This window comes from Talpa europaea (genome assembly GCF_964194135.1).
Source record: "Talpa europaea genome assembly, chromosome: 15".
NCBI classification, from domain to species: Eukaryota; Metazoa; Chordata; class Mammalia; order Eulipotyphla; family Talpidae; genus Talpa; species Talpa europaea.
Window position 1 is genome coordinate 53,844,562 of NC_140083.1, and position 25,452 is coordinate 53,870,013.

The window sequence follows — 25,452 nt, forward strand, 5'->3', positions numbered from 1 at the left end:
ATATATAAGATTAGGTGCAAGTTCTGCATCTATTTAACCTGAAAAGAACCCTCTCTAGATAGATAACTATATCAATAATAATGACACTAGTTTCATTTTGTTGAACAACTATGTACTTGCTGACAATACCCATTTCTTTTCTTTTTGGTCTCTCCATAAACATCAGTGGTAGAACTGTTATCACCATTTTTATAGATGAGCTTATTGAAGTTCAGGCTTTCAGAAATTTGCCTTAGATCCTGATATTGGTATATTGTTGAGCACACATTCAAAGTCAACTTGAAGGAAATCACCTTTTATACTTCAGCCCAGATGATCTCTTTAACTATAATCACTTATTATCTGTGAAAATTGTTTGGGATACCCTATTCTTTTCAGAAAAATTAAAAAAAAAAAAACACTTCAATGATTAGCACTCACTTCCCAGATCCCATACTGTGAATTTTTGATCTAGAGAGGTGTTTTGTTGTTGTTGTTGTTATGACTCCAGTAGGTAGATATTCTTTGCCTTGTATAGTTTATTTGAACAATCACAGTAAAATAAAACAGACCCCACTTGTATTTCACTGAAGTGGCTAGCCCAGTGCAGGCACAGGGTCTACCCTCACCAAATGTTTGTTGACGATGCTCATGATCCTCTGGGTAACACATGCCTACTCAACAGGACTGAAGAGACGATACACCTGTTTATTTGTACAAAAATGAAAGACGTAGCATTTTGTAAAAATCCTGTGACCATATGACTGGTGATTTTTCTACCTTGATAGAAAATAATTCGATGTAGACTTTGGAAAATTCACATTTCAAGAAACTTCAAAGACATTTGTCACGATCGTACATAGTCATATCCCCACCTCCTCCTTCTTTTTCCCTTTCACTTTTCTGCCTCTGCACCCACAGCATGTGAAAGCATTGAAAGAAAATAAGAATCTTAAACTCATAAACATACCTGCTTACCATCTGGCAGGCATCCCAGCAGTCTGGTGATCTCCTTAGTTATCCAGCAGATAGTAGAAAAACAAGAGTCCTGTGAAGATTTCACATGTTGCCATATCCCTGCCAGATGGTGATTTGTAAAACATGGACAAATGGCACTGGCTTCACTTCCCTGCGACAATCACAACAGAAACACTGTAGCAATGGTGTTTAATTTGAAAGCAACTTCAACTGAGTAACTTTTAAGGTATAAACATCTCAAGACTATTGGGATAAAATGTGTCATTATCTCTCTAGAGCTGGTCCTTCACAAAACTGCTATTCCTAGTGCTGGTAGCTCTGAGATTCTTTCTAAAAAAAAAAAAAAAAATCTGTGGAGGGTTGAAAAATGTCCACATCACAGGGCATTTGATTACTACCTACTGATTCTTTGCCGCAACATGATGTTTTTCTGTCATCTAATGATGGGCTACAGGACTAAACATTATATCGACAAATTCACCAATTGGGCAACTTCACATCAGGACATCGAGAACTGAATCTGGGTAGAAGCAGGAAATTCTACTCTCTACATGTTAATAAGACAGTAGATACTTTTAAAACAGTATGTTCCCACTGTTTTCGGTTGTTCTTGGTGGTTGTCTACATAAAATTCAAATCACTGGGCAGTTTATATGGAAAATGTCAAACAAGTGGTTTTGTGTTGGGTAAATACACTACCAGTTTGTGGTTCTAAGTTTTTCATCATATATTGGTGTCAGACATCCTTTGCTGGAGGGGGTTATCTTTTCAGTTCTCTCAATTATTTAGAAGTCCTAATGGACCTAGCAGACTATCGTTTTGCTGATGATCGGGGAAATGATGGAAGAAAACCAACTCTTCATTTCTGTGGTAGCAGTTAGGTTTGCTTAGTGGTTTCTCTTTTCCATAGATAAAGTGTTGCCAGTTTCTTTCTGATGCTATGGATGCAAAGGTTTTATACAGCTCATTTGTTTTTAGTGGGATCTTTATTAAATTATTATTTGCATAATATACAATTCACCCATTTGAAATGGATAATGTTATTTTTGGTATAATCAAAGAGTTGTGCAAACATCATATAGTAAATTTTAAAACGGTTTCTTCATCCCAGATAGAAATCCCATCTTCATTAACAGTCGCTATTTATTTCTACCCCAACCCCACAGCCATAGTCAGCCAACCCCTGATCTACTTTCTGTTTCTATAGATTTCCCTTTTCTGGACATTTAAATTACATGGATCCATTGACTATGTGGCCTTTTGTCACTGGCTTCTCTCACTTAGCATCGTGTTTCCAAGTTTCATACATGTCTTTTTATTGCCAAATAAGATTTCATTGTATAGACATACCATGTTTTATCAGTTCATGGACATCTGTGTTGTTTCCACTTTTTCTGAAACTTTGGGATTCAAGTATATGTTTTTATTTCTCTCAAGTATATATCTAGGAATGGAATTGCTGGGTCAGCTGGTAATTCTGTCCTTGAGAAACACAAGAACTTTTTTGTTTGTGACTTCTTATACAGAAGGAGGACAGAGCAGAACTTAGATATATTGACTTTCTGTAAACCATTATTTAATTCTTATTCCATAATTGTCAACAGGCACAAGTTTTAAAATTAGACACACCTGGGCCTCCCCGGTGGCGCAGCGGTTGAGCGCTGGGTTGCGAAGCTGCCCGCGGCCTCTGCGGCGCCGGTTCGATCCCTGGCTGCTCCCCGGCCACAAGAGGAGGGTCCCACATGGCGCGCAGACCTCTCCTGCCGCCCGCTGCTCCCCTCAGCAGTGTACTTCGGTCCTTCTGCCTGCTCTGCTCCCCGCTCTGGCTCTGGTGAATTCTCTCAACCTCCCGCGCTTCTGACTATACCCAGTGCATGAGTAAACAGAACAAACAAACAAACAAACAAATAAATAAATAAACATGCCTCTATAAAAAAAAAAATAAAAAATAAATAAATAAAATTAGACACACCTAAGGATTTTATGACCTTGGTCATATCACTTAATATATACTTTTTTTTTATTCTGTTACCTACAAAATGATGATAACACTAATTTGGCTATAGTTTTTATGCCTGGAATGTGATGATGCATCAGAAAGCCGCCATCATAGTGCTTATGGCACTGGAACATTCCAATGAGTGTTATTTTGATACTTTTTTTCTTTGCTTCTGAGTATGGGATTTGTAGAAAATGATTTGCCATGTCCAGATAAGCCTTGGCTGACTGATAGGCTTGTTCTTATAAGGAATTTCATTTTTATATTTACCCATTAAGGATGTACTTAGAATTTAATAATCAAATATATTAGAAACCATGTTTGCAAAAGAATTGTTTTCTATGAATATTGAGAACTTAGTATTAGAAATGAGACATTATTAGAATTCTTAGGTAGTTGTGAATCTTGCATTTTAGTATTTGGGGACTCATTCCACATGTTAACTGTCTGGTAAGAACTTGACATTATCATTCTGAGGAATCATTTAGTTGAGATATCATTAATATATAAGATTGTGTAGGATTAAGGAATGCTGAGAAATTATTTCTAGGTGGAGTTTCAAGGTGAGGCATTTGCATGAAGAAACAAATCCATTATAATTTACAGACACTAGACCCTTAGCTGGCTCCACAGGGCGATGGCCCCTTCATTCCATGGACATGAGCAGGGCTTCCTAAGGGAGGTGCTGAAAGTTACAAATATCTAAAGTCTTTAAGATGTCAGCAGGGCTGTGCTCCTGACGTGAGCATAGACCATGATTACAGCACACAGAACCGTTTGCATGTTGAAAGATCATTAATGAAGGAGATTTCATCATCTTCTCCAAGAATGGAATAACCACGTGAAATAATTTTCTGTGTGCAAAATCTGGTCTTATGTGTAACCTAAATCCTTTTTGCTTCATTTCAAGTCCATTTCCATTAAATCTGCTTTCCTGAATCAAATGTGTTATTAAGTAACATGACAATCTGTTCAAAGAACAGGAAAATGTATATCTAGATTATCCAGTTTTCTCCCTTTCCCCCAGCTTTTAACTTGGCATCAAGGTTTACTCAGTAAAACCCGGAAGTTTTCATTTACTTGGTCTTTGGGTGGTCATCCTGCTGTCCTTGTGAAGCTCTCAAGGTATTTGAAGAAATCAAGAGAGGGGCCTCCCCAGTGGCGCAGCGGTTGAGCACTGGGTTGCGAAGCTGCCTGCAGCCAATGCAGCGCCGGTTCGATCCCCGGCCGCTGGGCGAGGGTCCCACATGGCGAGCAGACCTCTCCTGCCACCGGCTGCTCCCCTCAGCAGTGTACTTCGTCCGTCTGCCCATTCTGTTCCCCGCTCTGGCTCTGGTGAATTCTCTCGCCTTTCCGTGCTTCTGACTGTACCCAGTGCTTATATAAATAAAAAAATAAATCTTAAAAAAAAAAAGAAGGAATCAAGAGAGGCTTCTTCCTACCTCCAAAGGGAAAAAAAGAGAAAAGAAGGGGAAATATGAATAGGTTAGGAGGTGTGGTTAGATATATCCTTACTTCTGTTTAATTCAAGTCAAAATTTTAAGCATTTTTATGGCTTTAATTTCCAAGTATAGGTAGCATTTATTAGTTTAACTTTTGACAATTCAACTTTATTAATTGTATGCACTATCATAATTTTCTATATTTTTGTGTGTAGCCAAAGAGGAATATTTGGATTCCAATTATTCCAATTTGAATTGTTAAGAACACACTACAATCGGGCCTCCCCCGGTGGTGCAGCAATTGAGCGCTGGGCTGCGAAGCTGCCCGCAGCCTCTGCAGCGCTGGTTCAATCCCTGCCCGCAGGCGAGAATCCCACATAGCCCGCAGACCTCTCCTGCCGCGCCTGTTGCTCCCCTCAGTGGTGTATTTTGTCGGTCTGCCTGTTCTGCTCCCCGCTCTGGCTCTGGTGAATTCTCTTGCCCTCCTGTGCTTCTGACTGTACCCAGTGCTTATATAAATAAGTAAATAAATCTTAAAAAAAAAACAAAAAACACACTCACTACAATCATATCACAGATATTAATAGGCTTTGTAGAAAACCATCTCCCAGTCGATTCTTGCTTTCTTTTAAAACTAAGTTTGAATTTCAAGCCCAGATTTGTCATTTTAAATCGATAACATCTGGAAAGGGAGAGGGAAGTTCTCCTTTCAGCTCTTCAGAAAAGATTCCATTTCATGCCTGCCAGAAAATTCAGACCTGCTGCAAGTTTCGCTTTTGCATCACCACTTTTTTTCCCTAATTGTCTCCTGGCCCTCCCCTCCCCTCTGGTTATATTCTCCTCCCCTGCTCTTAAATGTGTCTATTACCCTCAGGCTTTGACCTTGGGCAGACTGTGAGCACAAAGTCATGTTATTTAGAGTGAAGTAACACCAGTAGTCAGGAAGGAACAATGTAGTTCAAGCCAGATAAAATAAATCTCTCATTTCCTGTCAAGAGACTGAGCCAAAAGCAATGATGAGAGACAGAGGGGGCAAACCACTCTACTCTACTTGAAACACAGACTTGGGATAGACACAACCACAGGCCCCCTTTGAAAACAGACAACAAAACCAAAAAACAGCCAGAGTGACAGGCGATACAAAATAGCTATGGAATAAACCAACACATATAAAACAGAGGGGGTCTGTGCAACTCCCTTGCCACAGAAAAGATGTATCGCAATCGCCTGAGTAGGCAATCTTAAAGAGAGAGTAAGGTTTGAGGGATTCCCCTGAGCAGATCCCACGTGTCATAAACTTTGAGACACACCTGTATAGCTGTCACTTTTTACCAAGTCGGCTTCAGAGTAAAAACCATACCTTCTGATTTCTGAGTAGACAGATTGCACATTGAAATTTGTAAATAACCATGGAAATATGGAGCTCCCGTATTTAATTCAACAGATCTATATAGGTCTTATCTTTGTCCCCATCTTTAAGAAAGTTGCTTTCTAAATGATGGCCAATTTATTAATAAACACTGATGGATTGTCTCTTGTCTACTGCTGCTGTTTAAAGTTATTTCAGTTAATCCCTGTAATCCTTAAACCAATGCTAAATAAGAAGGCATTATTGTATTCTTGTTTTATAATAGAAAAGCTTGAGGAACTGAGAGGTGACACAACTTATTTCAAGTCACCAGGCTAGTAAGGGAGCCTTGATCTGAACCCAAGCAGAGGGAATCCAGAGCCTACTCCCTTAATTAATTACTATGTTTTGTTGATACATGACCACTATATTAGCCTGACATTTTACTCATCTTAGTTGTTTGCAAGCCCTGCTCAAGTTCTTTTGCAATTCACTCTGTTTCAGAAGCAAGATCTAACTTCACTCATCAGATACAGAAGAAACATAAAAAATTGTAAGAATATGTTACATTTATTAACAATACCTAGTATTTTGCTTTTGTCCAGGGCTCTTCCGAGATGGTAAGGGACCAAGAGTTCACTCATTTGTTGCTTCATCAAATGCTCATTTTCCAGTATAGTAAGCACTCCAGTGAGTGATGGAGTAATGTCCTGGCTGACACATAGTCAATCAGAGATATACTTTATATCTTTTGGCACAGGATATGCTGCGTAGAAATTCTCACAAAGACCATAACATTTTCAAAGACAAATACTAGTTTATCTTTGGTCATAGAAATATTTTTAACTCAATGGGATGAAATATCATTTAACCTTCGAATCAAACATTAAGAAGTTTTCATGTGGAGATGGAAGCATTCTTTAACTCTGTGTACCCAAGGCTCTGCCACTTAGTGTCATAGTGACAATAGGTATACATTAGAAAATGAGCATGCAATATTGTGAGAACTTTTCTAGAAAGCACAAACCCTTGATTTGTGTGACCCAATTAGGCTGGAAAAGATAGCAATATTTTGTGTGTTATGTATATTGTGCTTATCTATATTACACGCAACAGTATTATACTATATTTACCTGACCAACTAAGTTTCCTAAGTGGGATATTCTATTGTCATCTTGTTATAGAGCAACCCCGATATTAAACGGGTTCCTGGCTGTGGGTCCTCACCCACGCGCTTTAAAGGGACTTACGAATACTCTACTACAGACACACACAAAAGGGTTAATAAAAGGTTTATTTACAAGAGGAAAGGAAATAAGGAAAATGTACAACTCAGGGAGAAAATAGGGAAATAAAGTCTTTAATGCGTCCTACCCGATCCGACGACCTGGAAACCCAAAGTCACTCTCAGAGCTGGCCGGACGCTCCGAGCTGGCTGAGAGCCCAAAAATGGAGAGCCCCCCAAAGCCCACGTGTCTGCCTTTTGTATCCACCTGGCTGCTTAACCCCACCCTCAGGTCCCAGCCACCTTCCCTTTGGTGGTGATGGGATTTGGAGTTCCCAGTGTCTTTGGCTTTGACCTGGGGTGGGGGTGGAGTCCACAAAGCCTGTATGGAATTTGCTTTGGGACCGCCTTTTCCCCCTAACAATCTCATTTCCTGTCATAGTCCCCAGAATACAGAAGTTCTTCAGTATATGATTGTTAATTTAATTGAAGACATTTTCCACATGCATATTAATGAAATCATGCACATACACCTTTATACTTGCACTATGATGCAGATAATGGATGGCCCAAACCAAATTGTGCTATTAAATTTAATTAATAAAATGACAACAGTCATGATGCAATAACTTATTTAAGTATTTACAGTGTAAAGCCTCATGTCTGTTTCTAGGTGTGTAGCATGGATTATTTAATTGAAGCCATACCCTAACTCTGTGATGCATTTCTATGTTTTGTTAGAAGGGGCAATACAAAATGGCCATAAGCAGTGAAACTTTATACTCCAAATATTACATAATTAAATTTATTATGTTTCTATTGTTAACAGAAAAGATAGAAAAATAAAAAGTAATATCCCCCTCCCAGTCCAAGTTGAAGAAGTAAGTATAGCTGGCATTTATTTTTTTGTGGCCAATTCCATAAAATTTTCCATATTCATGAAGAAGAAAGCACACAAAGATCAAGAAAGGTTTTGTTTGCGCAGTGTATGATTATCTGAGCAGATTTGTGCATTGTTAAGATAGGAAAAACAGAAAAGTCTTATAATGGACTTGGGGGTCCCTTTCTTAACCCCTGGGGAAATCCAGCAGGAAGATTCTGCTGGATCAATTGGACAGACGTGAGTGGAGTAGATTGTTCTAGCTCTGTTGTGCTTTCATTTGAATTAGATGGATGCTTTTTCATAGACATTGAACTTTATTTTTAAAGACATGCACTCATATTTATTATTAAGGAGTCATATGTATATTATGCCTAACCAAGTTACACAATATTTGAACAAAATGAGAAAATTAACTCAGATATTCAGATATGTTTCTGGCTTGTCCTCATTAGTTGCACATACAGGTACCCATAAATACTGACTGTCTTTTACTTTTTGATATTTATTGACCTTTTTACCTCTCTGCTTTGTCATCTGTTGACAGAAAATGGGACTTTTGCTTAATCTAATCCAGGATGTTTCCTTTAAGCAAAAACAATTACTTCCTTTCCACAGGAAATTTATGAACCAGAGAGTTTGTGGAGACAATTCATCTCTTCTTGAGGTAGTCTGAAGCACAATTGAGTCTCTGGTGGGAGTAACTGCAATTATTTTTATCTGCGCCAACATTGGGTTCTCTGTTCTAATCTATTTGTATTCTTTCTGTTCTCATCTATTTGTATTCAGTTAGGACTTCACACTTAAACTTTGATAAACATTAGATAATACATTGCCTTGAGGAGCTTGTTTGCTGAAGGTTCTGTGTGCTTCACAAAAGCAGGAAACAAGATCATCAAGAAACAAGGAATTCCAAATATCAGCACCATGGCATCATAACCATGAATAAGAGATGAGACTGAAAAAAAATTCTTTATATGAATCAAAGATGATAATGAGAAGATAAATGAATTTCTTTACCTTTTCATGAGGAAACACCCAATGAAACTAAATATTATGATCAAAATAATAGAGGGAAGTAATTTTTATTCAATATACAAATAAGCTATAGCATTCATTGCTGCTGGGGTTGTTATCAACACAAATGTCACTGTTAGTATGCTTCTTTAAAAAGGGTAAATCTTTTTTTATGGGTATGGAGAATGGCATAATTACATATCTATATTAAATTTTAGAGATTTCACTCAGTCTCCCTTCAGAAAAGATCAATAGATTGATCAGGAAGAAATATTTCCAATTTATGTTAGCAAAGCATGCTTTGAGTAGTAAACTGTAGATTCTACTGTGACATTCAATAATCAGGACAAATTCCAGAGGATAACTGCTGTTCAATCTGTTTTATCCATTTTAACTTTTACTATTACCTTGCATATATGATACCTGAGAGACACATACTGATATATTCTACAATAACTATGCTACAATTTAGTCAGAACCAAGTACTTCCTAAACTTGTATTTTTTTTTTTGTTTATATGCCTAATATATGTCTTTACTCCTTTATTTTGGTAATGTTTTGTGTATTAACTTCTATGATAAATTTTATGATATTTAAGGAATTATTTTAAGAAGCTTGGTTACTGTAAAAAAGAGGTAAAGTGCTCAGTACTGTGTTTTATGCATGGTACAGGCTAAAATAATTAAAAAAAAAAACTTTAATGATTGATTTCAGGACTTTTTAAAGTGTACACTTTATGTTCATTTTTAAATTCAGTTTAAACCAACAGTTACAAGATGTTTTAATCAGTATATTAGATAAAGCAAATATTTCCCAAATTTATTAGTTTTCCATGTGTCAGGAGAACATTATAAAATTTAGGAATGCTAAGGCTTTAAGAATTACTGATTATTTCTTATAGCCATGTACAAAAATTGTTGCTTAACTGCCTTATATCTAATTTAAACTTTGACATGTTGATGTTTCCTGAGTGTGTTCAACTTCTTTTTTTCTATTTTACCTATGTTTTATTTATCAATTTTTTTTGTTGTTGTTTTTGCTACTCTAGGATATAGGCCAGAGGTGTGGGTAGTGAGAGGATTCATCAGAGACAAACTGGGGAGCAGGACAGATATATGTACTAAAATACTCTGCTTCAGGGAGCAGTGGACAAGACAGGAGAGGTCTGCTGTGCTATATGTGGATTAGCTCCCTGACTGGGTATTGAACTCAGGCTGCAGTGGTGATAATGCTGAGACTTAACCCCTGGGCCACCAGGGGGGCCCTTTATCTATGTTTTAGTTAATATAGTTTATATAAGAGTCTTTCCGTATTTTGTTCACCATTAAGCTGCAATCATGTGAATCGTTTAGAAAGTAATTTCTCCATATATTCCTGAACTTTTTCATCTAATTTATACTTACAAAAATAATGTTGAAAATAATTTTACAAAGTAATTTTTTCTTGCAGTTATAAATTCACAAGAGGAGCTTAGTTTTGATAAAAATTTAAATGAATAGTTCAATGACTTTAACTTTACTGTGGCATTATGTTACATGTAACATAATGTATGTTGCATGTAACATATGTATGTATGTATGTGTATAATGTATGTATGTGTTATATACATATAGTCTTTAATCAAAGGAATTGAAAATACTGCAATGGTCTCATAAAATTTTTCTTATAACTGTCAGTATGTGTTAAGCCCCAATTCCTCTCTCTGTCTTCTCAATCCAAGAATTTGTCATTTTTCTTGCATGTGATATCACTAGGAAGCAGCTTCCTGGAGCTTGTCATTTCAGTGTCCTCATCTTGACAAGCCTTTTTAATATTTAGGATAGATGGAGGGGCTGAAAGTTTGCACATACATAAGATAGGTTTCGCCCAGTTCACAAGCATTCTGTGAGTTTTATGAAATACAAAGCTCTTTTATAGATTCAGAGGATAGAGGAAGTCACCTTAGACATCCCCCTTCCCATCCAAACTAGTCTTTGGGAATGTTTGACTCTGATGTAGAAACATGAGTTTGTAGGGACATGAGTTTTCTATAAACTGTGAATCTCTGTGAGTTTTCATAGAGATTCAGATTTTCTAGTTTAAGAAAGATTAGTCTATTTTGATACTAATGAGGGGGAAATTTTAGAGTTATTATTAAATGTATTAAATTCTTTGAGATATTTATAACAAACTTTACCCAGTCATATGGTATTCCAAGAAGTTCAATGAATTTCTCAAAAATATTGCAGAAATATAGCTCAATTAAAAATTTAGTACTTAAAGGGAGATGTTTGGAAAAAATGTATGTTTTTCAGTTATCGGAGAAATTTCCCACGTGAATTGTCTTATGACAACCTAATGGCGGTATTACTGAAGTTATTTCCTTTCTACTATGGGTACCATTAATATGTGTGTGATACATTTTTAATCTTTTTACTTGATCCAGTTTGATTACCAACCATTTTGCAGCTTAGAAAGTGACGATTCAGAAATGTCAAGTAATTTGACTAAAGAAATATAGGGAGAGAGTTAGGATTGTGAGTAATTCAAACTTTAATTTATGTTCGAATTACTTTAATTTATATCTAATTGCTTTGGAAGTAATATTAAGAATCAATCTTGTTTTCTATGTGCTAGTATTTTGAGTTTACCTCAAAATATACTCATAATTATATATTAACCACAATAGTTTCATCACAACATTTGGTTTCTACACATGAGATACAAAAATCACCTCTTGTCCTCCTGGGAAAATAAAGTGAACAAAGCTGAGATAGGTCTATACAGTAGACTGGCCTATCCAATGACATTGGCATGCACTAATTTATAATTTAAAAAAATTGGTATGTTTACCTAGTTTCCATAGTAAGATTAAGATCAGCCAGGCTAGGCAGCAAGTGTTCTCGTCTATTGCATCTGCATAGTTTAGCTTCCTACATAGTCAAGACACTTCCAGTTGGGACACAATGGGTATTTGATAAAACTTTCTGATAAAATGAATGGCCTTTATTGGGTTAAGTTTTTGTGTTTGAATTTAATATCTTTAACACATCTTCCTTGTGTTTATGTCATGAGAAAAATGTGAAAGATTTAAAAGGAGAAGGGGAAATTAACATGTGTATATTATAAGATTTGGACATTTTCATTGATCCTAATATGCTGAGATGATTGTATTACACCAAAAAAATATTTTATTGTTTTTTGCAACCATTTCAGTTTAAACTATCTCAGGTGTCAGTATTTGCCTTTCGGTTATAAAATGTGAACAATATGATGTTTATTAATATATAAATGAGACTATTCATTTTTAATTGACTTTTCTGGTTGTAACAGCATTGCAAAGGGCTTTTTGTTTGTTTCTGCAATCAATGAATTCAAGAATATTCCTTTTGCAACTAACTCATCCTGGTGTTATCGATTCAGTGTTGACTTTAGCATGACCTTGAGCAGTCAACACTACACAATATACTTTTAAAGTTTTAAAAACTATTTGCTTTGGCTTGTTTTAGTCTAGCAATTGAGAAATTATTTAGTCATAGCCAATCTTACTTAGACACAGGAAAAAGTATCAAATCATCATCTCGTGTTGAATCTGTTTTTTTGGGAGGCTTCATTACTTCTGGGGATGTAAGTGACTCATGTGTTGGGAAAACTCACAGTTTCCATGATTACTCACTTTTTTTGACTTTAGTATTTACCATTAGGAATGGTATTTTATCCTGCCAGGGATATGGCAGGAAATGGGAAAGAAGAATTCTTGAATTTTCTTTCCTAACAAATCTACGACTAGATATCCTTTGCAATAAATACAGATTATTTTGGTCATTTTTAAAGCTAGGAACCCAAAGAAAATGTAGTAAAGAAACTAGTTTTAAAAAGTAATTGTGGATATAACTATAATTTTTAATTAAGATGTCCAGATAAAAATCCTAGGGCATTTTGTAACTTAAATATTATTAGTTGAGCCTGACATGATATACATTTGTACACAGGATTGAGGTCTTGCAAATATTGATCAAAGCATTGCAGTTAGAAGACTCAGGTATAGTGAATGAACTGATTTCCATTTTCTATGCTGCATCATTTAGAGTCACTATTTACAAAGTTGTACTGTTCTTGATTGGACCTCAAATCTAAAATATATAATTTCCCAACATGGGTCATGAATAGAAGTTCTAATCTCATATATTTTAACATCCTTTCCTTGATTTATTCTGGGCTCCACCTGAATCTCTTTTTACTCTTTTTGGGGGAAAATGTTAAGCTAAGTGGGGGTTGAAGTTCCCATTATGTCAATAAACCTTACAAATGTGGCAATATTTGGTTGTGTAATTAATTTGGTTCACAAAGGAAAGAGCCCTCCTTTGGAGTTTTGGAGCTGACACTGGAACCCCCAAGCCCAGTGACGTATCACAGGGCTATGGTGAAATCCTGGTCTGTGGGTCGTTGGGATTCACAGTGGAGCCACATTCCCTTTTGATCCCTGCTTTCTGGAGTGATCACTGCTCCAGAAGGTGACAGGAAAGCCCAGGGAATGAACACCAAGAAACCCTGAATTCCTCATCTCCACCACTGGAAGATCTTCCAGAGAACTCAAGGCACATGTTTTACTTTGAAGAAAGCTCCACCTCCGCATGGTTTCTGGCTGAACAAAGGTTTATTTGGTGACTCATTTATCTCTATCTTCCTCTGTTAATTTTGGTAAGATTTTGTTTTTGCTTCTAGAAACTGTATGATGGAAGCCCTTTTAATATATTAAGAAAACATACAGGATGATTTTTTAATACTTTGAATCTCCATTTTTACTCTTTTCTCCTTTTGCAATTTTTTTGGGGGGAAGTTGATAAGTGGCTTCCACTATCAATATTTACAGCATCAAGCATGATTATACATTTAACTGTCATATTGAATTTACTACTTTTTATCAGTATTCTGCATAAAAATTTATAGTAGACTGAGCAATATTGTCATTAAATGTACACTTAAAACTATAGCATGTAGTGCCACTAAAGTGAAGTAGTGTTGGAAGCTGGCAGACAGACACCAATTAGTCTCTATTTTGAGGAAATATTTTAGTGAAAATGAATAAATAATTCTTGTAACTATAGATATGTATAAGTGCACATTTATGAGCTGTAACATCTTTTCATAAAATTTTATATTTAACTTTTGGAATAGAAATAAGTTAAAGATGAATATTTTGAACTTTTTAAGTTAAATATCACTTAAATGATATATTTCATCATACACTTCTCACTGCATTTTATATTTGCCAACCTCCTCAACACTCCCCTGGGATGACTATGATCATATAGTGAACATTTTTAAGTCAATATGGGGACAAGGTGGCTCTCTTTTTTTCTTAATTCACTTAGCTCTTTCAGTTGTCGTTGATTCCAAGCAAGTCATACCCTGATTCACAGAATTATTGATTAAGTCATGAAGTGTTGGTAATGTCTATAAATGGGAATCCCTCTTGTGTTATCAATGACAACGCCAAGAAACAGGCTTCAAGATCTTAATTTTACGTATCAACCAATCCACTCTTAGGATTCACTCTCTCTCTTGCTATATATATATATATATATATATATATATATATATATATATATACTGTTTCTATGTTTGTATATATATGTTATTTATTTGAATTGTCTTAAGTGCATATTTGAATAGCTTGCAAGGGTCAGAAAGAGTTCAAATGATAGAAAAAATGACTAGCCTTTCTCTTCCTTCTCTCCTCCCCTGTTGCTAATGCTAACTGATGAAGAGTGCTAGCAGTGTCCTTCCATTTAAAGAGACAACCTTGTTCATTTGAGAGGTGTGACTGCCATGCTTGTGAAATACTGCAAATAGTAATTCACAAGAGGGTGAGTTTTTTTTACCGCTTTTATATTGATAACATGCCTTCTGAAGACATACTTCTGCTGAACTTCAGGGAGATAAGAATGGAATGTGTATGTTAATTTAAACATCTGTACATACAATAAAGAATCCTTTTTTTAATCAGGAAATCAGATCCTCTTATATATTTACCAATATTAAATAACTTTTAAAGTTGTTACCCGATATATGAATACTTTATTATTTTTCAGTTTCTCTTCCTACCACCTCCTTGAAATATTGAGAGAAAGGCTATGATTGTAATCTGAGTCACTGAATCTACAGTTTGTAAAAATGAATTTGAATCACAGAGAGAAGTAATATGACTTGCCTCAGCAGTATCAGGTTGCAGAACAAAGTTTAACAGCACAAGGACTAAATGTTGATGTCAACTAAGTTAGGGGTGCAGTTTACTATGTATTGAATTTGCATGTAGCTTAGTGTTCCACTTTCACATACAAAGGTGATCAGTGAACATAAAAATTAGAGACTGATTCAGTTCTCAAGAGATGAACCAGAATAATCCCTGTCAGTGACCTCGGAGCTTCACCCAATGTCCCTTTATGTTATTTAATGATTTGGTAAGGTACAGTAGAAGCATCTGAGGATGTGAATACCAAAAGCTGTTAAGTAAGTGTAGCATAGAGATGTTTAATGACTTTAGTTATCCTTTATGCTAGGAGCCACCCCTCCTTAAGGCCCAGGAAGAAGTGGACAGTGACTCATGGTGTTGTCATCGACTGTCATTATTTCTAGTAAAGTCAACTTCCTATTCATAAAAATAAAGGAAAAAAATTAATGGTGAAAAACACGTCATTCTGTAATACAGTATTTTGTGTTGCTATTCAGTGTTGCTAACTAACATTCTGTATTTTAGAATTATATTGGCATTTTGAAATGTAGATAAATCTCAATTTTTCATCAGCATGTTTAAAGCTTTGCAAAAAAATGTTATCTGTATGTGTAGCTATTTTTTCCTTTTGCTTGTGTTCTCCTGTGTGGGGGGAGAAATTCTGCAGGGTTTTATTTATTTATTTTTTTAAATTTGATCATTTATAAGAACGGAGATGAGTTTGGAGGGACAACTTCCCAGAGATGGCAGCAAACAGCTCAAGACAAAACTTTCTCCAATTTGAGGATATGGCACTATGCAAATGAAACCTTTCACATTTTGTAATGAATGCAGGGAAGGCAATAGGGTAAATAGACAAAGAAATTTTAGTTGCATAAAGTCAAAATATTTTCAGCTATATAGTGAGGGAAATACTTCTTTTATTAAAAATTTATTTACATTGAGGGCCAGATGAGTTGAGAAAAACTGTGGGTTTTTTTTGTTTGTTTGTTTGTTTCTTTAGCATTATATGCTTAGTCATTTTATTTACGGTCACTATTCCTGGATATGATAGTGCTTAGTATTGTTTTCTGTTAAAATAGGAAACAATTTCTATAGCTTTCTTCTAAGCCCTTTCCTTATTGTCATATTTCTTTGCTATTGTGCTGCTACTTGATCTGATTGATACATTGCAATCACTTCCAGTGATCCACTTAGGAAAACAGATTTTTATTTCTGATTTTGAATTTTTATTTGTAAATGTTTCTTTGCTACTGTTTATAGTTAGGATGTCATGTGGCAGGTACGAATATATTGAGTGTATGGTGGGCCGAACTGTAAATTGTGGTTTCATAACAGCATTTACTGAGTAAGTGCACAAACGAAGAGCAGAGTGGGCAGGATTAAAAAGTAGGTGGCATTCGAATAAGATACAAGTTGCCAGAAAAATGGCATTGTTTTCTATCAATACAGCTCCTTAGATTCTGCTTACAAAGGCTAGTATGACCATTATATTGTATGTATCAAGCACTCATTATTTGCTAGGTATGGGGAAAAATAAAACATTGAAAAGGGATAACTGTGATTTCAGACAGAAAAATCAAACAGGACTAGGGAGGCTTTGGGCTTACAAAGTCAGGAGACGCTGGGGTTTAACATTCTGTTTCATGTGGAGACCCGCAGTTAATATGGTCCTTGTTGAAACTTAAAACAGCTCTATTAGCATCTTGATTGAGAAGGAGGGAAGAGGCCTAGAATAAACAAAAGTGTGCATTTTCAAGACAGCCTAATTGTATGCAGTACATCGCTTCCACAGTTCCTTTCTAATCCATCACATAGTAAAACACACAAGCACACAAATTTATTCTATTAAAGTAGATAAAATTGTTAGGTAAGTACAATACGTGGGCTAAAAGGGGAAATAGCAACTGTTTAACAATTCGCTATTGTTCGAAGGATCCCAGGCTACTCTGCCTGCCGGTCTCACTCAGTCAAGTTGGGTGTAATGCTAATTTGGCGGAAAGGAAGGAGGAAATTCAAGTATTTGCTCACACCTTTTTTTAAAAGTTCCTCCAGAGTCCTGTTGAGAGTCCCACGGGAGAGCTGGGTTTTGTGCAGAGCTGGAGGGATGGGTTCTCTGTCACCCCCATTTGAGTCTCTGTGGTACCGCCCAGGAAAGCAGCACGGCAGTCGGAACTAATTGTAACTCACTCAGGAAAGTCTTCATTAGCACTCGCACACATGGTCGCCAGATGTGCCAAGGGGACAGGAGGGCTGAGGCGTCCCGAGCCCAGAGAGAAACAAGGAGCTTCATTTTCAAACTTAATAATCTGCCTTTTGTTTCCGTGTGTATTGTGTTAGAGAAATGAGAGGGAAGGAAGTTTTGGAAAATGAAATGCCTTCTCATTTGCTCATTCTCTAGAAGCTGAATGGAATTCTTTGTCTTGAAAACATCAAAACTTTTTGTGACTATCAGTGTGTTGGGAAAGGCTCACTTTCTCCATCAGAGTATATGAAAATTACCTGGATTACCAAAGCAATTATGCTTTTCTAAAGGCTGAGATGATAGTTCTAAATTTGGGATCTTTGAATAGAGACTGGACTTATAAAATAGGTAAATAACCTGTAAAAGTTATTGCCTAAAGATTATAAATTCCAATATAGCATCGCGGAAAGCAGGAGAAGGTTCTTATCTATTCGTAAGGCTGATACCCGTCAAGTGCAGAGCGGGTGACCTTACATCTTTTATAATATATCACTGTTTTACTCTTAATGGCAAAGAATACCGATTATAGATCCTCGGGATTAAATATTATAGTTATGCTACCTAAATCCTGGAATTGGGGATTTATTCCTATTACTATGTTTCACATGAGATTAAATGAAATCTCAAGAATTTCTACTGTTTCTGAAAATGTTATTCACTCTCTTCTTATTTACTGATGGCTGTATGTGTAGAACTAGTCTATCTAGACAAAATAGTGTAGAACTTAATCCACAGTTGGAAGTTTTTGGTGCTGCAGAAAATCACGACTTTAAAAAATGACATGATTTGGAGTCTCGTTAAAAAACAAACTTTAACAGCACTGATTTGTGAGTGCCTGGTTTGAGAATTTTTTCTAAATTTTATTTTGTAATGATCATAGAGGGGCAAAGTACTTTTAAAGTCAGACATGAAAGTCTTAAATAAATGATTTGGAAAAATTTCAAATTCTGAAATTGAGAATTTCAAGACTAGCTATGTATTTTATGCAATTTTAAAGCAGTGCCTTCCTGTGGCAGGGTGGGGGGCAGGATGGGGAGAGTCCTAAACCTGCAGTAGAGCATTAAAGACATTTGGAGGAAAAAAAGATAACAAGTTAGAAGAGAAAAATTATTTTAAGTCGTCTTGGGAAAGCATGGTTTAGATTCATTCCTATTTAGACAAAAGACACAGTGCTTCTTAACCATTTTTGGAGTGATGGAAGCATTTAAAATTTTCATGAAATCTATGGACCTACTTCTTACAAATGTGCTTATCTATGCAATTTTGATATAACTTAGGCCATCCCAATATCTAGCCTGTACTTTGAAAGTTCCAGTTGTGCAGAACTAGCCTCATAGCCTTCTCCAAAACATGGACTCTTGAGCCAGACTGACTTGGTTCAAACCCAGCCCTTTTCCTTTATCACCCTGTGACTGAACATGTGACTTCACTTCTCTGGGCTTCAGTTTCTCATCAGTAAAACGAGGGTGAAAACAATACTATCCTTCAGGGTTGTTATGAGAATAAAAAGAATTAATACATAGAAAGTATGTATTCCAAACCTGACAGAGATGAAGTGCTGCATAGATCTGATAGAGTGTAGCTACTGATGTTTCTCAATTCTTTAATAAATAGAGCTGTTCAAAATGCCTTATGAGGGCCTTCCCAGTGGCACAGCAGTTGAGCGCTGGGTTGCGAAGATGTCCGCAGCCTCTGTGGCGCTGGTTCGATCCCCTGCTGCTCCCCGGCCACCAGAGGAGGGTCCCCCATGGCGCGCAGACCTCTCCTGCCGCCCGCTGCTCCTCTCAGCAGTGTACTTCGGTCCTTCTGTCTGCTCTGCTCCCCGCTCTGGCTCTGGTGAATTCTCTCACCCTCCCGTGCTTCTGACTGTGCCCAGTGCATGTATAAACAAAAAAGAAAACAAACAAATAAATAAATAAAACATGCCTCTATAAAAAAAAAATGCCTTATGAAACATAAGGTTCAACAATAATTATCTTCTTATTTAAAAAACAATTATTTATATTCAAATTATTACATTTTGAATTTTTAAGGCTTCTTTGCTAATTTCTCCTTCATTCAGGAACTTTAAAAAAGGAAAATAAAATAAATAAAATATTAGAAGACAATGATCAATGTATTTTAAAAATATAAATGCAGTTTGGAGCTCAACTCAAAAAGAATTTTCTGGTCAGGAAAAGTTGGGCAAAATGGAATTATATCTAAAAATAAAAGTGCTGGGAAACTTTTGGCTCTTGGCAACTATTCTATTAAGGTACATTTAACTGTGGTATAAAACTGATGAGGAAATAGTTCAATTTTAAAATAATTATGAACAGTTGCTAAGCAATATAGAAAATAGAAAACATAAATTTGCTATAAAAATGTCATCATTGAGTGGGAAAAACTGTATTTTAAAACGTCTTGTTGTCTCCTATATGTAAGTATATTTAGTCATTATTTCTCATAAAAATTAAATATGACTTTTTTTTGAAATATGATTGGTGTTGCTTCTAGGTATTACCACTTTTTAACTTACTTGCTTAACATTCTTGTATTTGGGTAAAGTGTTCTTTCTCTTTATTTGTTTTCAGAAACAAAATATATATGTATGTATGTATGTATGTATATATTAAACCCACTAAACAATATTAAATAGATGTTTGCTGCTCATTAGTGTATGGTTTGAATTGTAATTATGTCATCCAAAGGGACTTATAAATATAGTCTAGTTAAAATGTGATTCAATCTTCAATCATTCACAGAGGCATACATTCATTATTATTCATTTAGTGTTTCTGAATTGAGCTCTAAATGTAATCCAAGAAAAGATGGAAGGATTTTACTTTTATTGTCATGATTTAATATAGCAGATCCCTTAGTTATCATCCTATACTAATCCAGGGATTGTTACAACTTCTTAGAGTCTGTTATTTGATTTTTAAATGAGCCTGTTTATCATACCAGCAGAGTAGCATGTAAATTCAAGAGGTTAGAAAAAGATGCCACATCTCATTATAAGACAATCAGCATATACTTTTCTACTATCCAAATTTTAGTTTAGTTTTAGAAGAAGCTTATTTTAGCTATTTGATATATTATGTCTTAAAGACACTTATCCATGGCTCCTGTTAATCTAAATGATAAACTATGGACTGCATTCATCCAGTAAACTTCAATAAGTCCCTGCTGTATGATAGGCACTATGTTCAGGTATAGAAATTTTGCTCTGAGTAGGACAGTTATAATCTCCTGCCCTCGGAGACTTTATAGGCTAGACGAGAACAAGGTCATTGAAAAAGTACTGTAATTGTAAAAGATTGGGCTGCTACAACATTTTTGGCTACACAAGGTGCATAAGAGGAAAGTGTCATAATCTCCTCAACTAGGAAAGCTCCTTCTACCCTAAACCCCAGGAGTCATGGAATAGTGTTTTCTAAGGCTTGGAAGTATGAGCAAACTTGATGAAATCAAGGAACTGCCAGATGACTGCTATGGTATAGGAGAGAGAAAAGTGACTTGTAGTCAATAGGAACTGCATTGGGGAGGGTTCTGGATTAAAGAAATAGACATAAGACCTGAAACCATAAAATATATAGAAGGAAATATAGGCGAAACACTACGTGATTTGCACATCAAAGACATCTTTACAGACACATCACCCAAAGCAGTGATAGTGAAGGCAAAGATAAACAGCTGGGACTACATCAAATTAAAGAGCTTCTGCACAGCAAAAGAGACAATAACAAAAACAAAGAGAAACCCCACCAACTGGGAGAACATTTTTGCACCCAACACTAATGATAAAGGACTGATCACAAAAATCTGCAAAGAGCTGATGAGACTCAACAACAAAGAAAATAATCCAGTCAAAAAATGGGCAGAAGAGCTAAAAAGAAACTTCTCTGAAGAGGAAATGCAAATGGCCAACAGGCATATGAAAAAATGTTCAACATCACTTGTCATCAGGGAAATGCAAATCAAAACTACCATGAGATACCATCTTACACCAGTGAGAATGGCACATATTAAAAAAACTAGCAACAACAAATGTTGGCGAGGGTGTGGAGAAAAAGGAACTCTCCTGCACTGTTGGTGGGAGTGCAAACTGGTCCAACCACTGTGGAAAGCTGTGTGGAGATTTCTGGACCTACTAAACATAGAGCTTCCATATGATCCAGCAATTCCACTCCTAGGTATTTACCCAAAGGACACAGAAACATCAATTCCAAAGAACACCTGCATGTTTATAGCAGCACTGTTTACAATAGCTAAGCTTTGGAAACAACCCAAATGCCCAAAAATAGATGACTGGATCAAGAAGATGTGGTACATATATACCATGGAATATTACTCAGCATTCAAAAAAGATAAACACATGCAATTTGCAGCAACATGGATGGCGCTGGAAGGGATCATGCTCAGCGAAATAAGCCAGAAAGAAAAAGAAAAATACCAGATGGTCTCACTCATAGCAGGAATCTAGAAAACTTAAATAAGGGACCAGGAAAATGAATAACTATAAGAAAGTGAAAATCAAAATCAACAAAAAACTATGAACCAGAGACACTTTTAGGGGGGCGGGGGCGGGAGGGGAGGGATTGGGGTCAGAATGGGGGGGCTGCAATTGTATGGGGAATATAACAATAAAATTTATTATCTAAAAAAAAAAATTTCCAAGTCATCTGTTGTTAGAAACCACCAGTGTGTGGTAACTATAGTTAATTAATACTGTATGGCATATTTGAAAGTTGCTAAGAGAACAGATCTTAAAAGTCCTCAAAAAAAAATAAAATAAAATAGTGAACTTATTTTTAGAATTGTGATAGTGATGGAAGGTGTTTGGTGTGATATGATTGGATTTTGAAAAGATGAGTTATGCTGTGGGTGGAGGATGTGTTGGAAGAAAGCGAGATTGAGGACAGGCAGATAGGTGAGTGGCGCATATTAGTGATAAACAGAGGAGAGACTATGAGGTTAAAGTTAAAGGCAGAACTAGGTTCTAATATTGTGAGAATTTGGGGTAGGAAGGTAACTTTACTGGAGGAAGAATGAACATATGGTGAAGAGGTTGCCATATGAGGGCCTCTGTATATGTCCCAGTGTTCCTTTCAAATTGTCCTCCTTTATGGCTTTTCATCTTGGTCTTAATATCATTTATTATCTGAACTTCAAATAACAACTTGAGTAACCTTTCAACAGAAAGTACCCTGCTTTTGGAACTCTTGTTGAGAGAGGAATGACGATCCCAGAGAGCGACATCTTATTTTGTTATGCTTCTAAGCAAGCTGGAGTGATATGAAAATTGCATCTACGTTTAGATATATGTAGGGCGATGAATTAAGAGGAATTGGTTCTTTGCAGGATATTGGGGGTTATTCCTAAATTTCTACCTTTGGAGTTTCAGTGAATGGTGGTATCATTTAGACACCACTGAGGAGGAGCAGGGGAGATAATGAATTTAATTTTAAACAGGCTGAATTTTAGGTGCCTACCAGACATGCAAATATGTGGAAGACTGGAGAATATGGTAGCAAGCAGAGTCCAGGAACAGATTTGATAGTTCTTTTATGCAAATATTGCTTGATATCATGAGTGTAGATAGCACATAAAATAAAGAAGAAGGCCTAATGTATGTAGACCACAAGAAATCTGTCAATTTAATGCTCTGGTTTAGTAGACGGGAGTCTCAGAAGCTAAAGGAGAAGATGTTTTAAGGAAATAGGCATGTTTAGTATTGACAAAAGTGCAAGAGAAGAATATGTGAATTGATATCTGCTAGTTTTAACAATATGAATGAAGAATCGGTGGTTTAGGATGGGCTAAATAGTGAATCTGAAGATGTTTTATTTTGAAGAATCCATATTACATGAAATTTTCTGGATACACCTGACTTTCAAGTTACCTTTTTTTTTTTTTTTAAAGATTTATTTATGTATTTATACAAGCACTGGGTACAGTCAGAAGCGCAGGAGGGTGAGAGAATTCACCAGGGCCAGAGCGGAGAGCAGAACAGGCAGATGGATGAAGTACACTGCTGAGGGGAGCAGCGGGCTGCAGGAGAGGTCTGCGCGCCATGTGGGACCCTCACCCAGTGGCCGGGGATCGAACAGGTGCTGCAGAGGCTGCGGACAGCTTCACAGCCCAGCGCTCAACCGCTGCGCCACTGTGGAGGCCCTCAAGTTACCTTTTAAGAACCTATGTATGTGTGCCTTTTTCTTAGCTGCTTCACTGCTTCTGAGGCCTTAGGTCTTATATTCCCAATTGCTTATAAATCCTCTAAGCCTGGGGTGAGTTGATGATGGGGTTGTATACTATTCCCCCAGTATCTCCCTTCCTTCTGGGTGGATGAGATGACATTAATGCTACTGCAGATGTGCAGTGGAAGCTATAAAGAAATCTTTGTACACAGTTAGTTTAACACCCATGGCCAGACACAACAGCTCCTGTAGCGTCAAGGCTTCATCAGTTCTATTCACAGTACTATTGTGATTTCCCGGTCACTATTTAATTACAATGAATTTTTTTTTAAAAAGCTATTTTTCAGATTTCTCTCTTTTGGGAGAGGAAATCTTTTATACTCAGAACATCCAATGCAGAGCTGGAGAAACTTTTTTTGTGTTAAGGTTATAGTGTGTTCAGGAAGTAGGTATCACGGAAACCTACCCTCCTGGGCTTACCCCGCCAAAACCATTTCCTTTGAGAAGCAAAGGAGTCAAAGTGCCAGAGCCAAATTTAGTCTTCCTTCACTTCCTCTCTTACTCTGTTTACCCTAAATACCATGAGATATTTTGCTTTCTTCTTTTTAAGAGTGTAGCTGTGGTGAAGCTGGTCATTCAAAAAGTTGTTAAGCTATGTTGGGTATGTTCAGATTCTAAGATTTTATTTAAATACAGTAATCCAATCTATTATAGGGATGTGAATTAGAGAGTAAATCTGGTCTCCAGGAGCTAATTGTTAAGTGTACAAAGTCCCTCTGTTTATTATTCTGTTCCTGCTAATCTTAATTGTCACCTTAGTGAGAGCAGGCTCATTTTTCTGATTCATTTGAGAAGAAAAGTGGCTGTTCACAAATGAGTATATTTATTTTTTCCATGGAATTTTTTTCAGTAATTGCACCCATTGTTATATTTTTAAGTGTGCTATTTTGTTTTGCAAGTTATTTTGAAAGTTGACATTTTATCTTTGCCTGCTTACTTATCAACTGTCAACTAAATTTGGGATGTGAGAGGATTGTTTTACTCTTCCCTGTAATAAGCGCTATGTACCACTAGGCAGAAGTAAAGAGTCTCAGTGGCCTAAGAGGAAATCTTGTGAATATTAAAAGGCCAGAGTCGTCCTTTTCTGTATTAAAAATAATATTTTCTTAGGAAAAACTGCTAGCAAATTCATTATGTTAACAGTATAAATGATTTTAAGCAAGAGTCTCAGCGTTAAGCTAGTAACTTCCCATTCTTGTGTTAGCTGAATCTTTTCATTGTTGATGTAAACTTCAGACCTTTTATATGAGTTTAGAAAAGTGCATTTCTTTCCTTTAGACACATCTTGAGTTTACCATGTTTTCAAATTCCTGTCTGCTACACTGTTGGCGTTATAATCTGTATGTTCCTATCTTTCATCTCTCTCTCTAATATTAGTATTTAAGTGCAAATACCCATCCTGTCCAACATTGCTCAGAGTCTCTCTATTCAGGAACTTTGTGTTTTGTTTTATATTTTTTATTTTTTAAAATAGTCTCCCTTTCTTCCTTTTTAAATGTTTTATAGCTTAAAAAAGAGGAGAGTTAACATTTTCAGAGAATTTTCACTGATTATATGATCATGAAAAAAATTTTTTAAAAGTAACTGCTAATTTAAAATTAGTAAATGGAAGGGTTTTAATAAATAAGTCTTTACTTATAGAATTCAAAGTAGGGTTTATTGTATCTTCATTTTTTGATACATGTATGTTATGTTCAGAGAAACTATTTTTGGAATTTCCTTTGGATAGAGTGTGGATGACCAATCTTACTTTGCTTTGCTCAGTGACAATCTAAATATTTAAACTTAGGCTTTATAATCTTTTCACATTTAGGTCATATGAATTCTGAATACTCAGATGGGTATGTTCTAGAGATTAAAGGTTGAAGACCTTTTTTCTGTCTGAC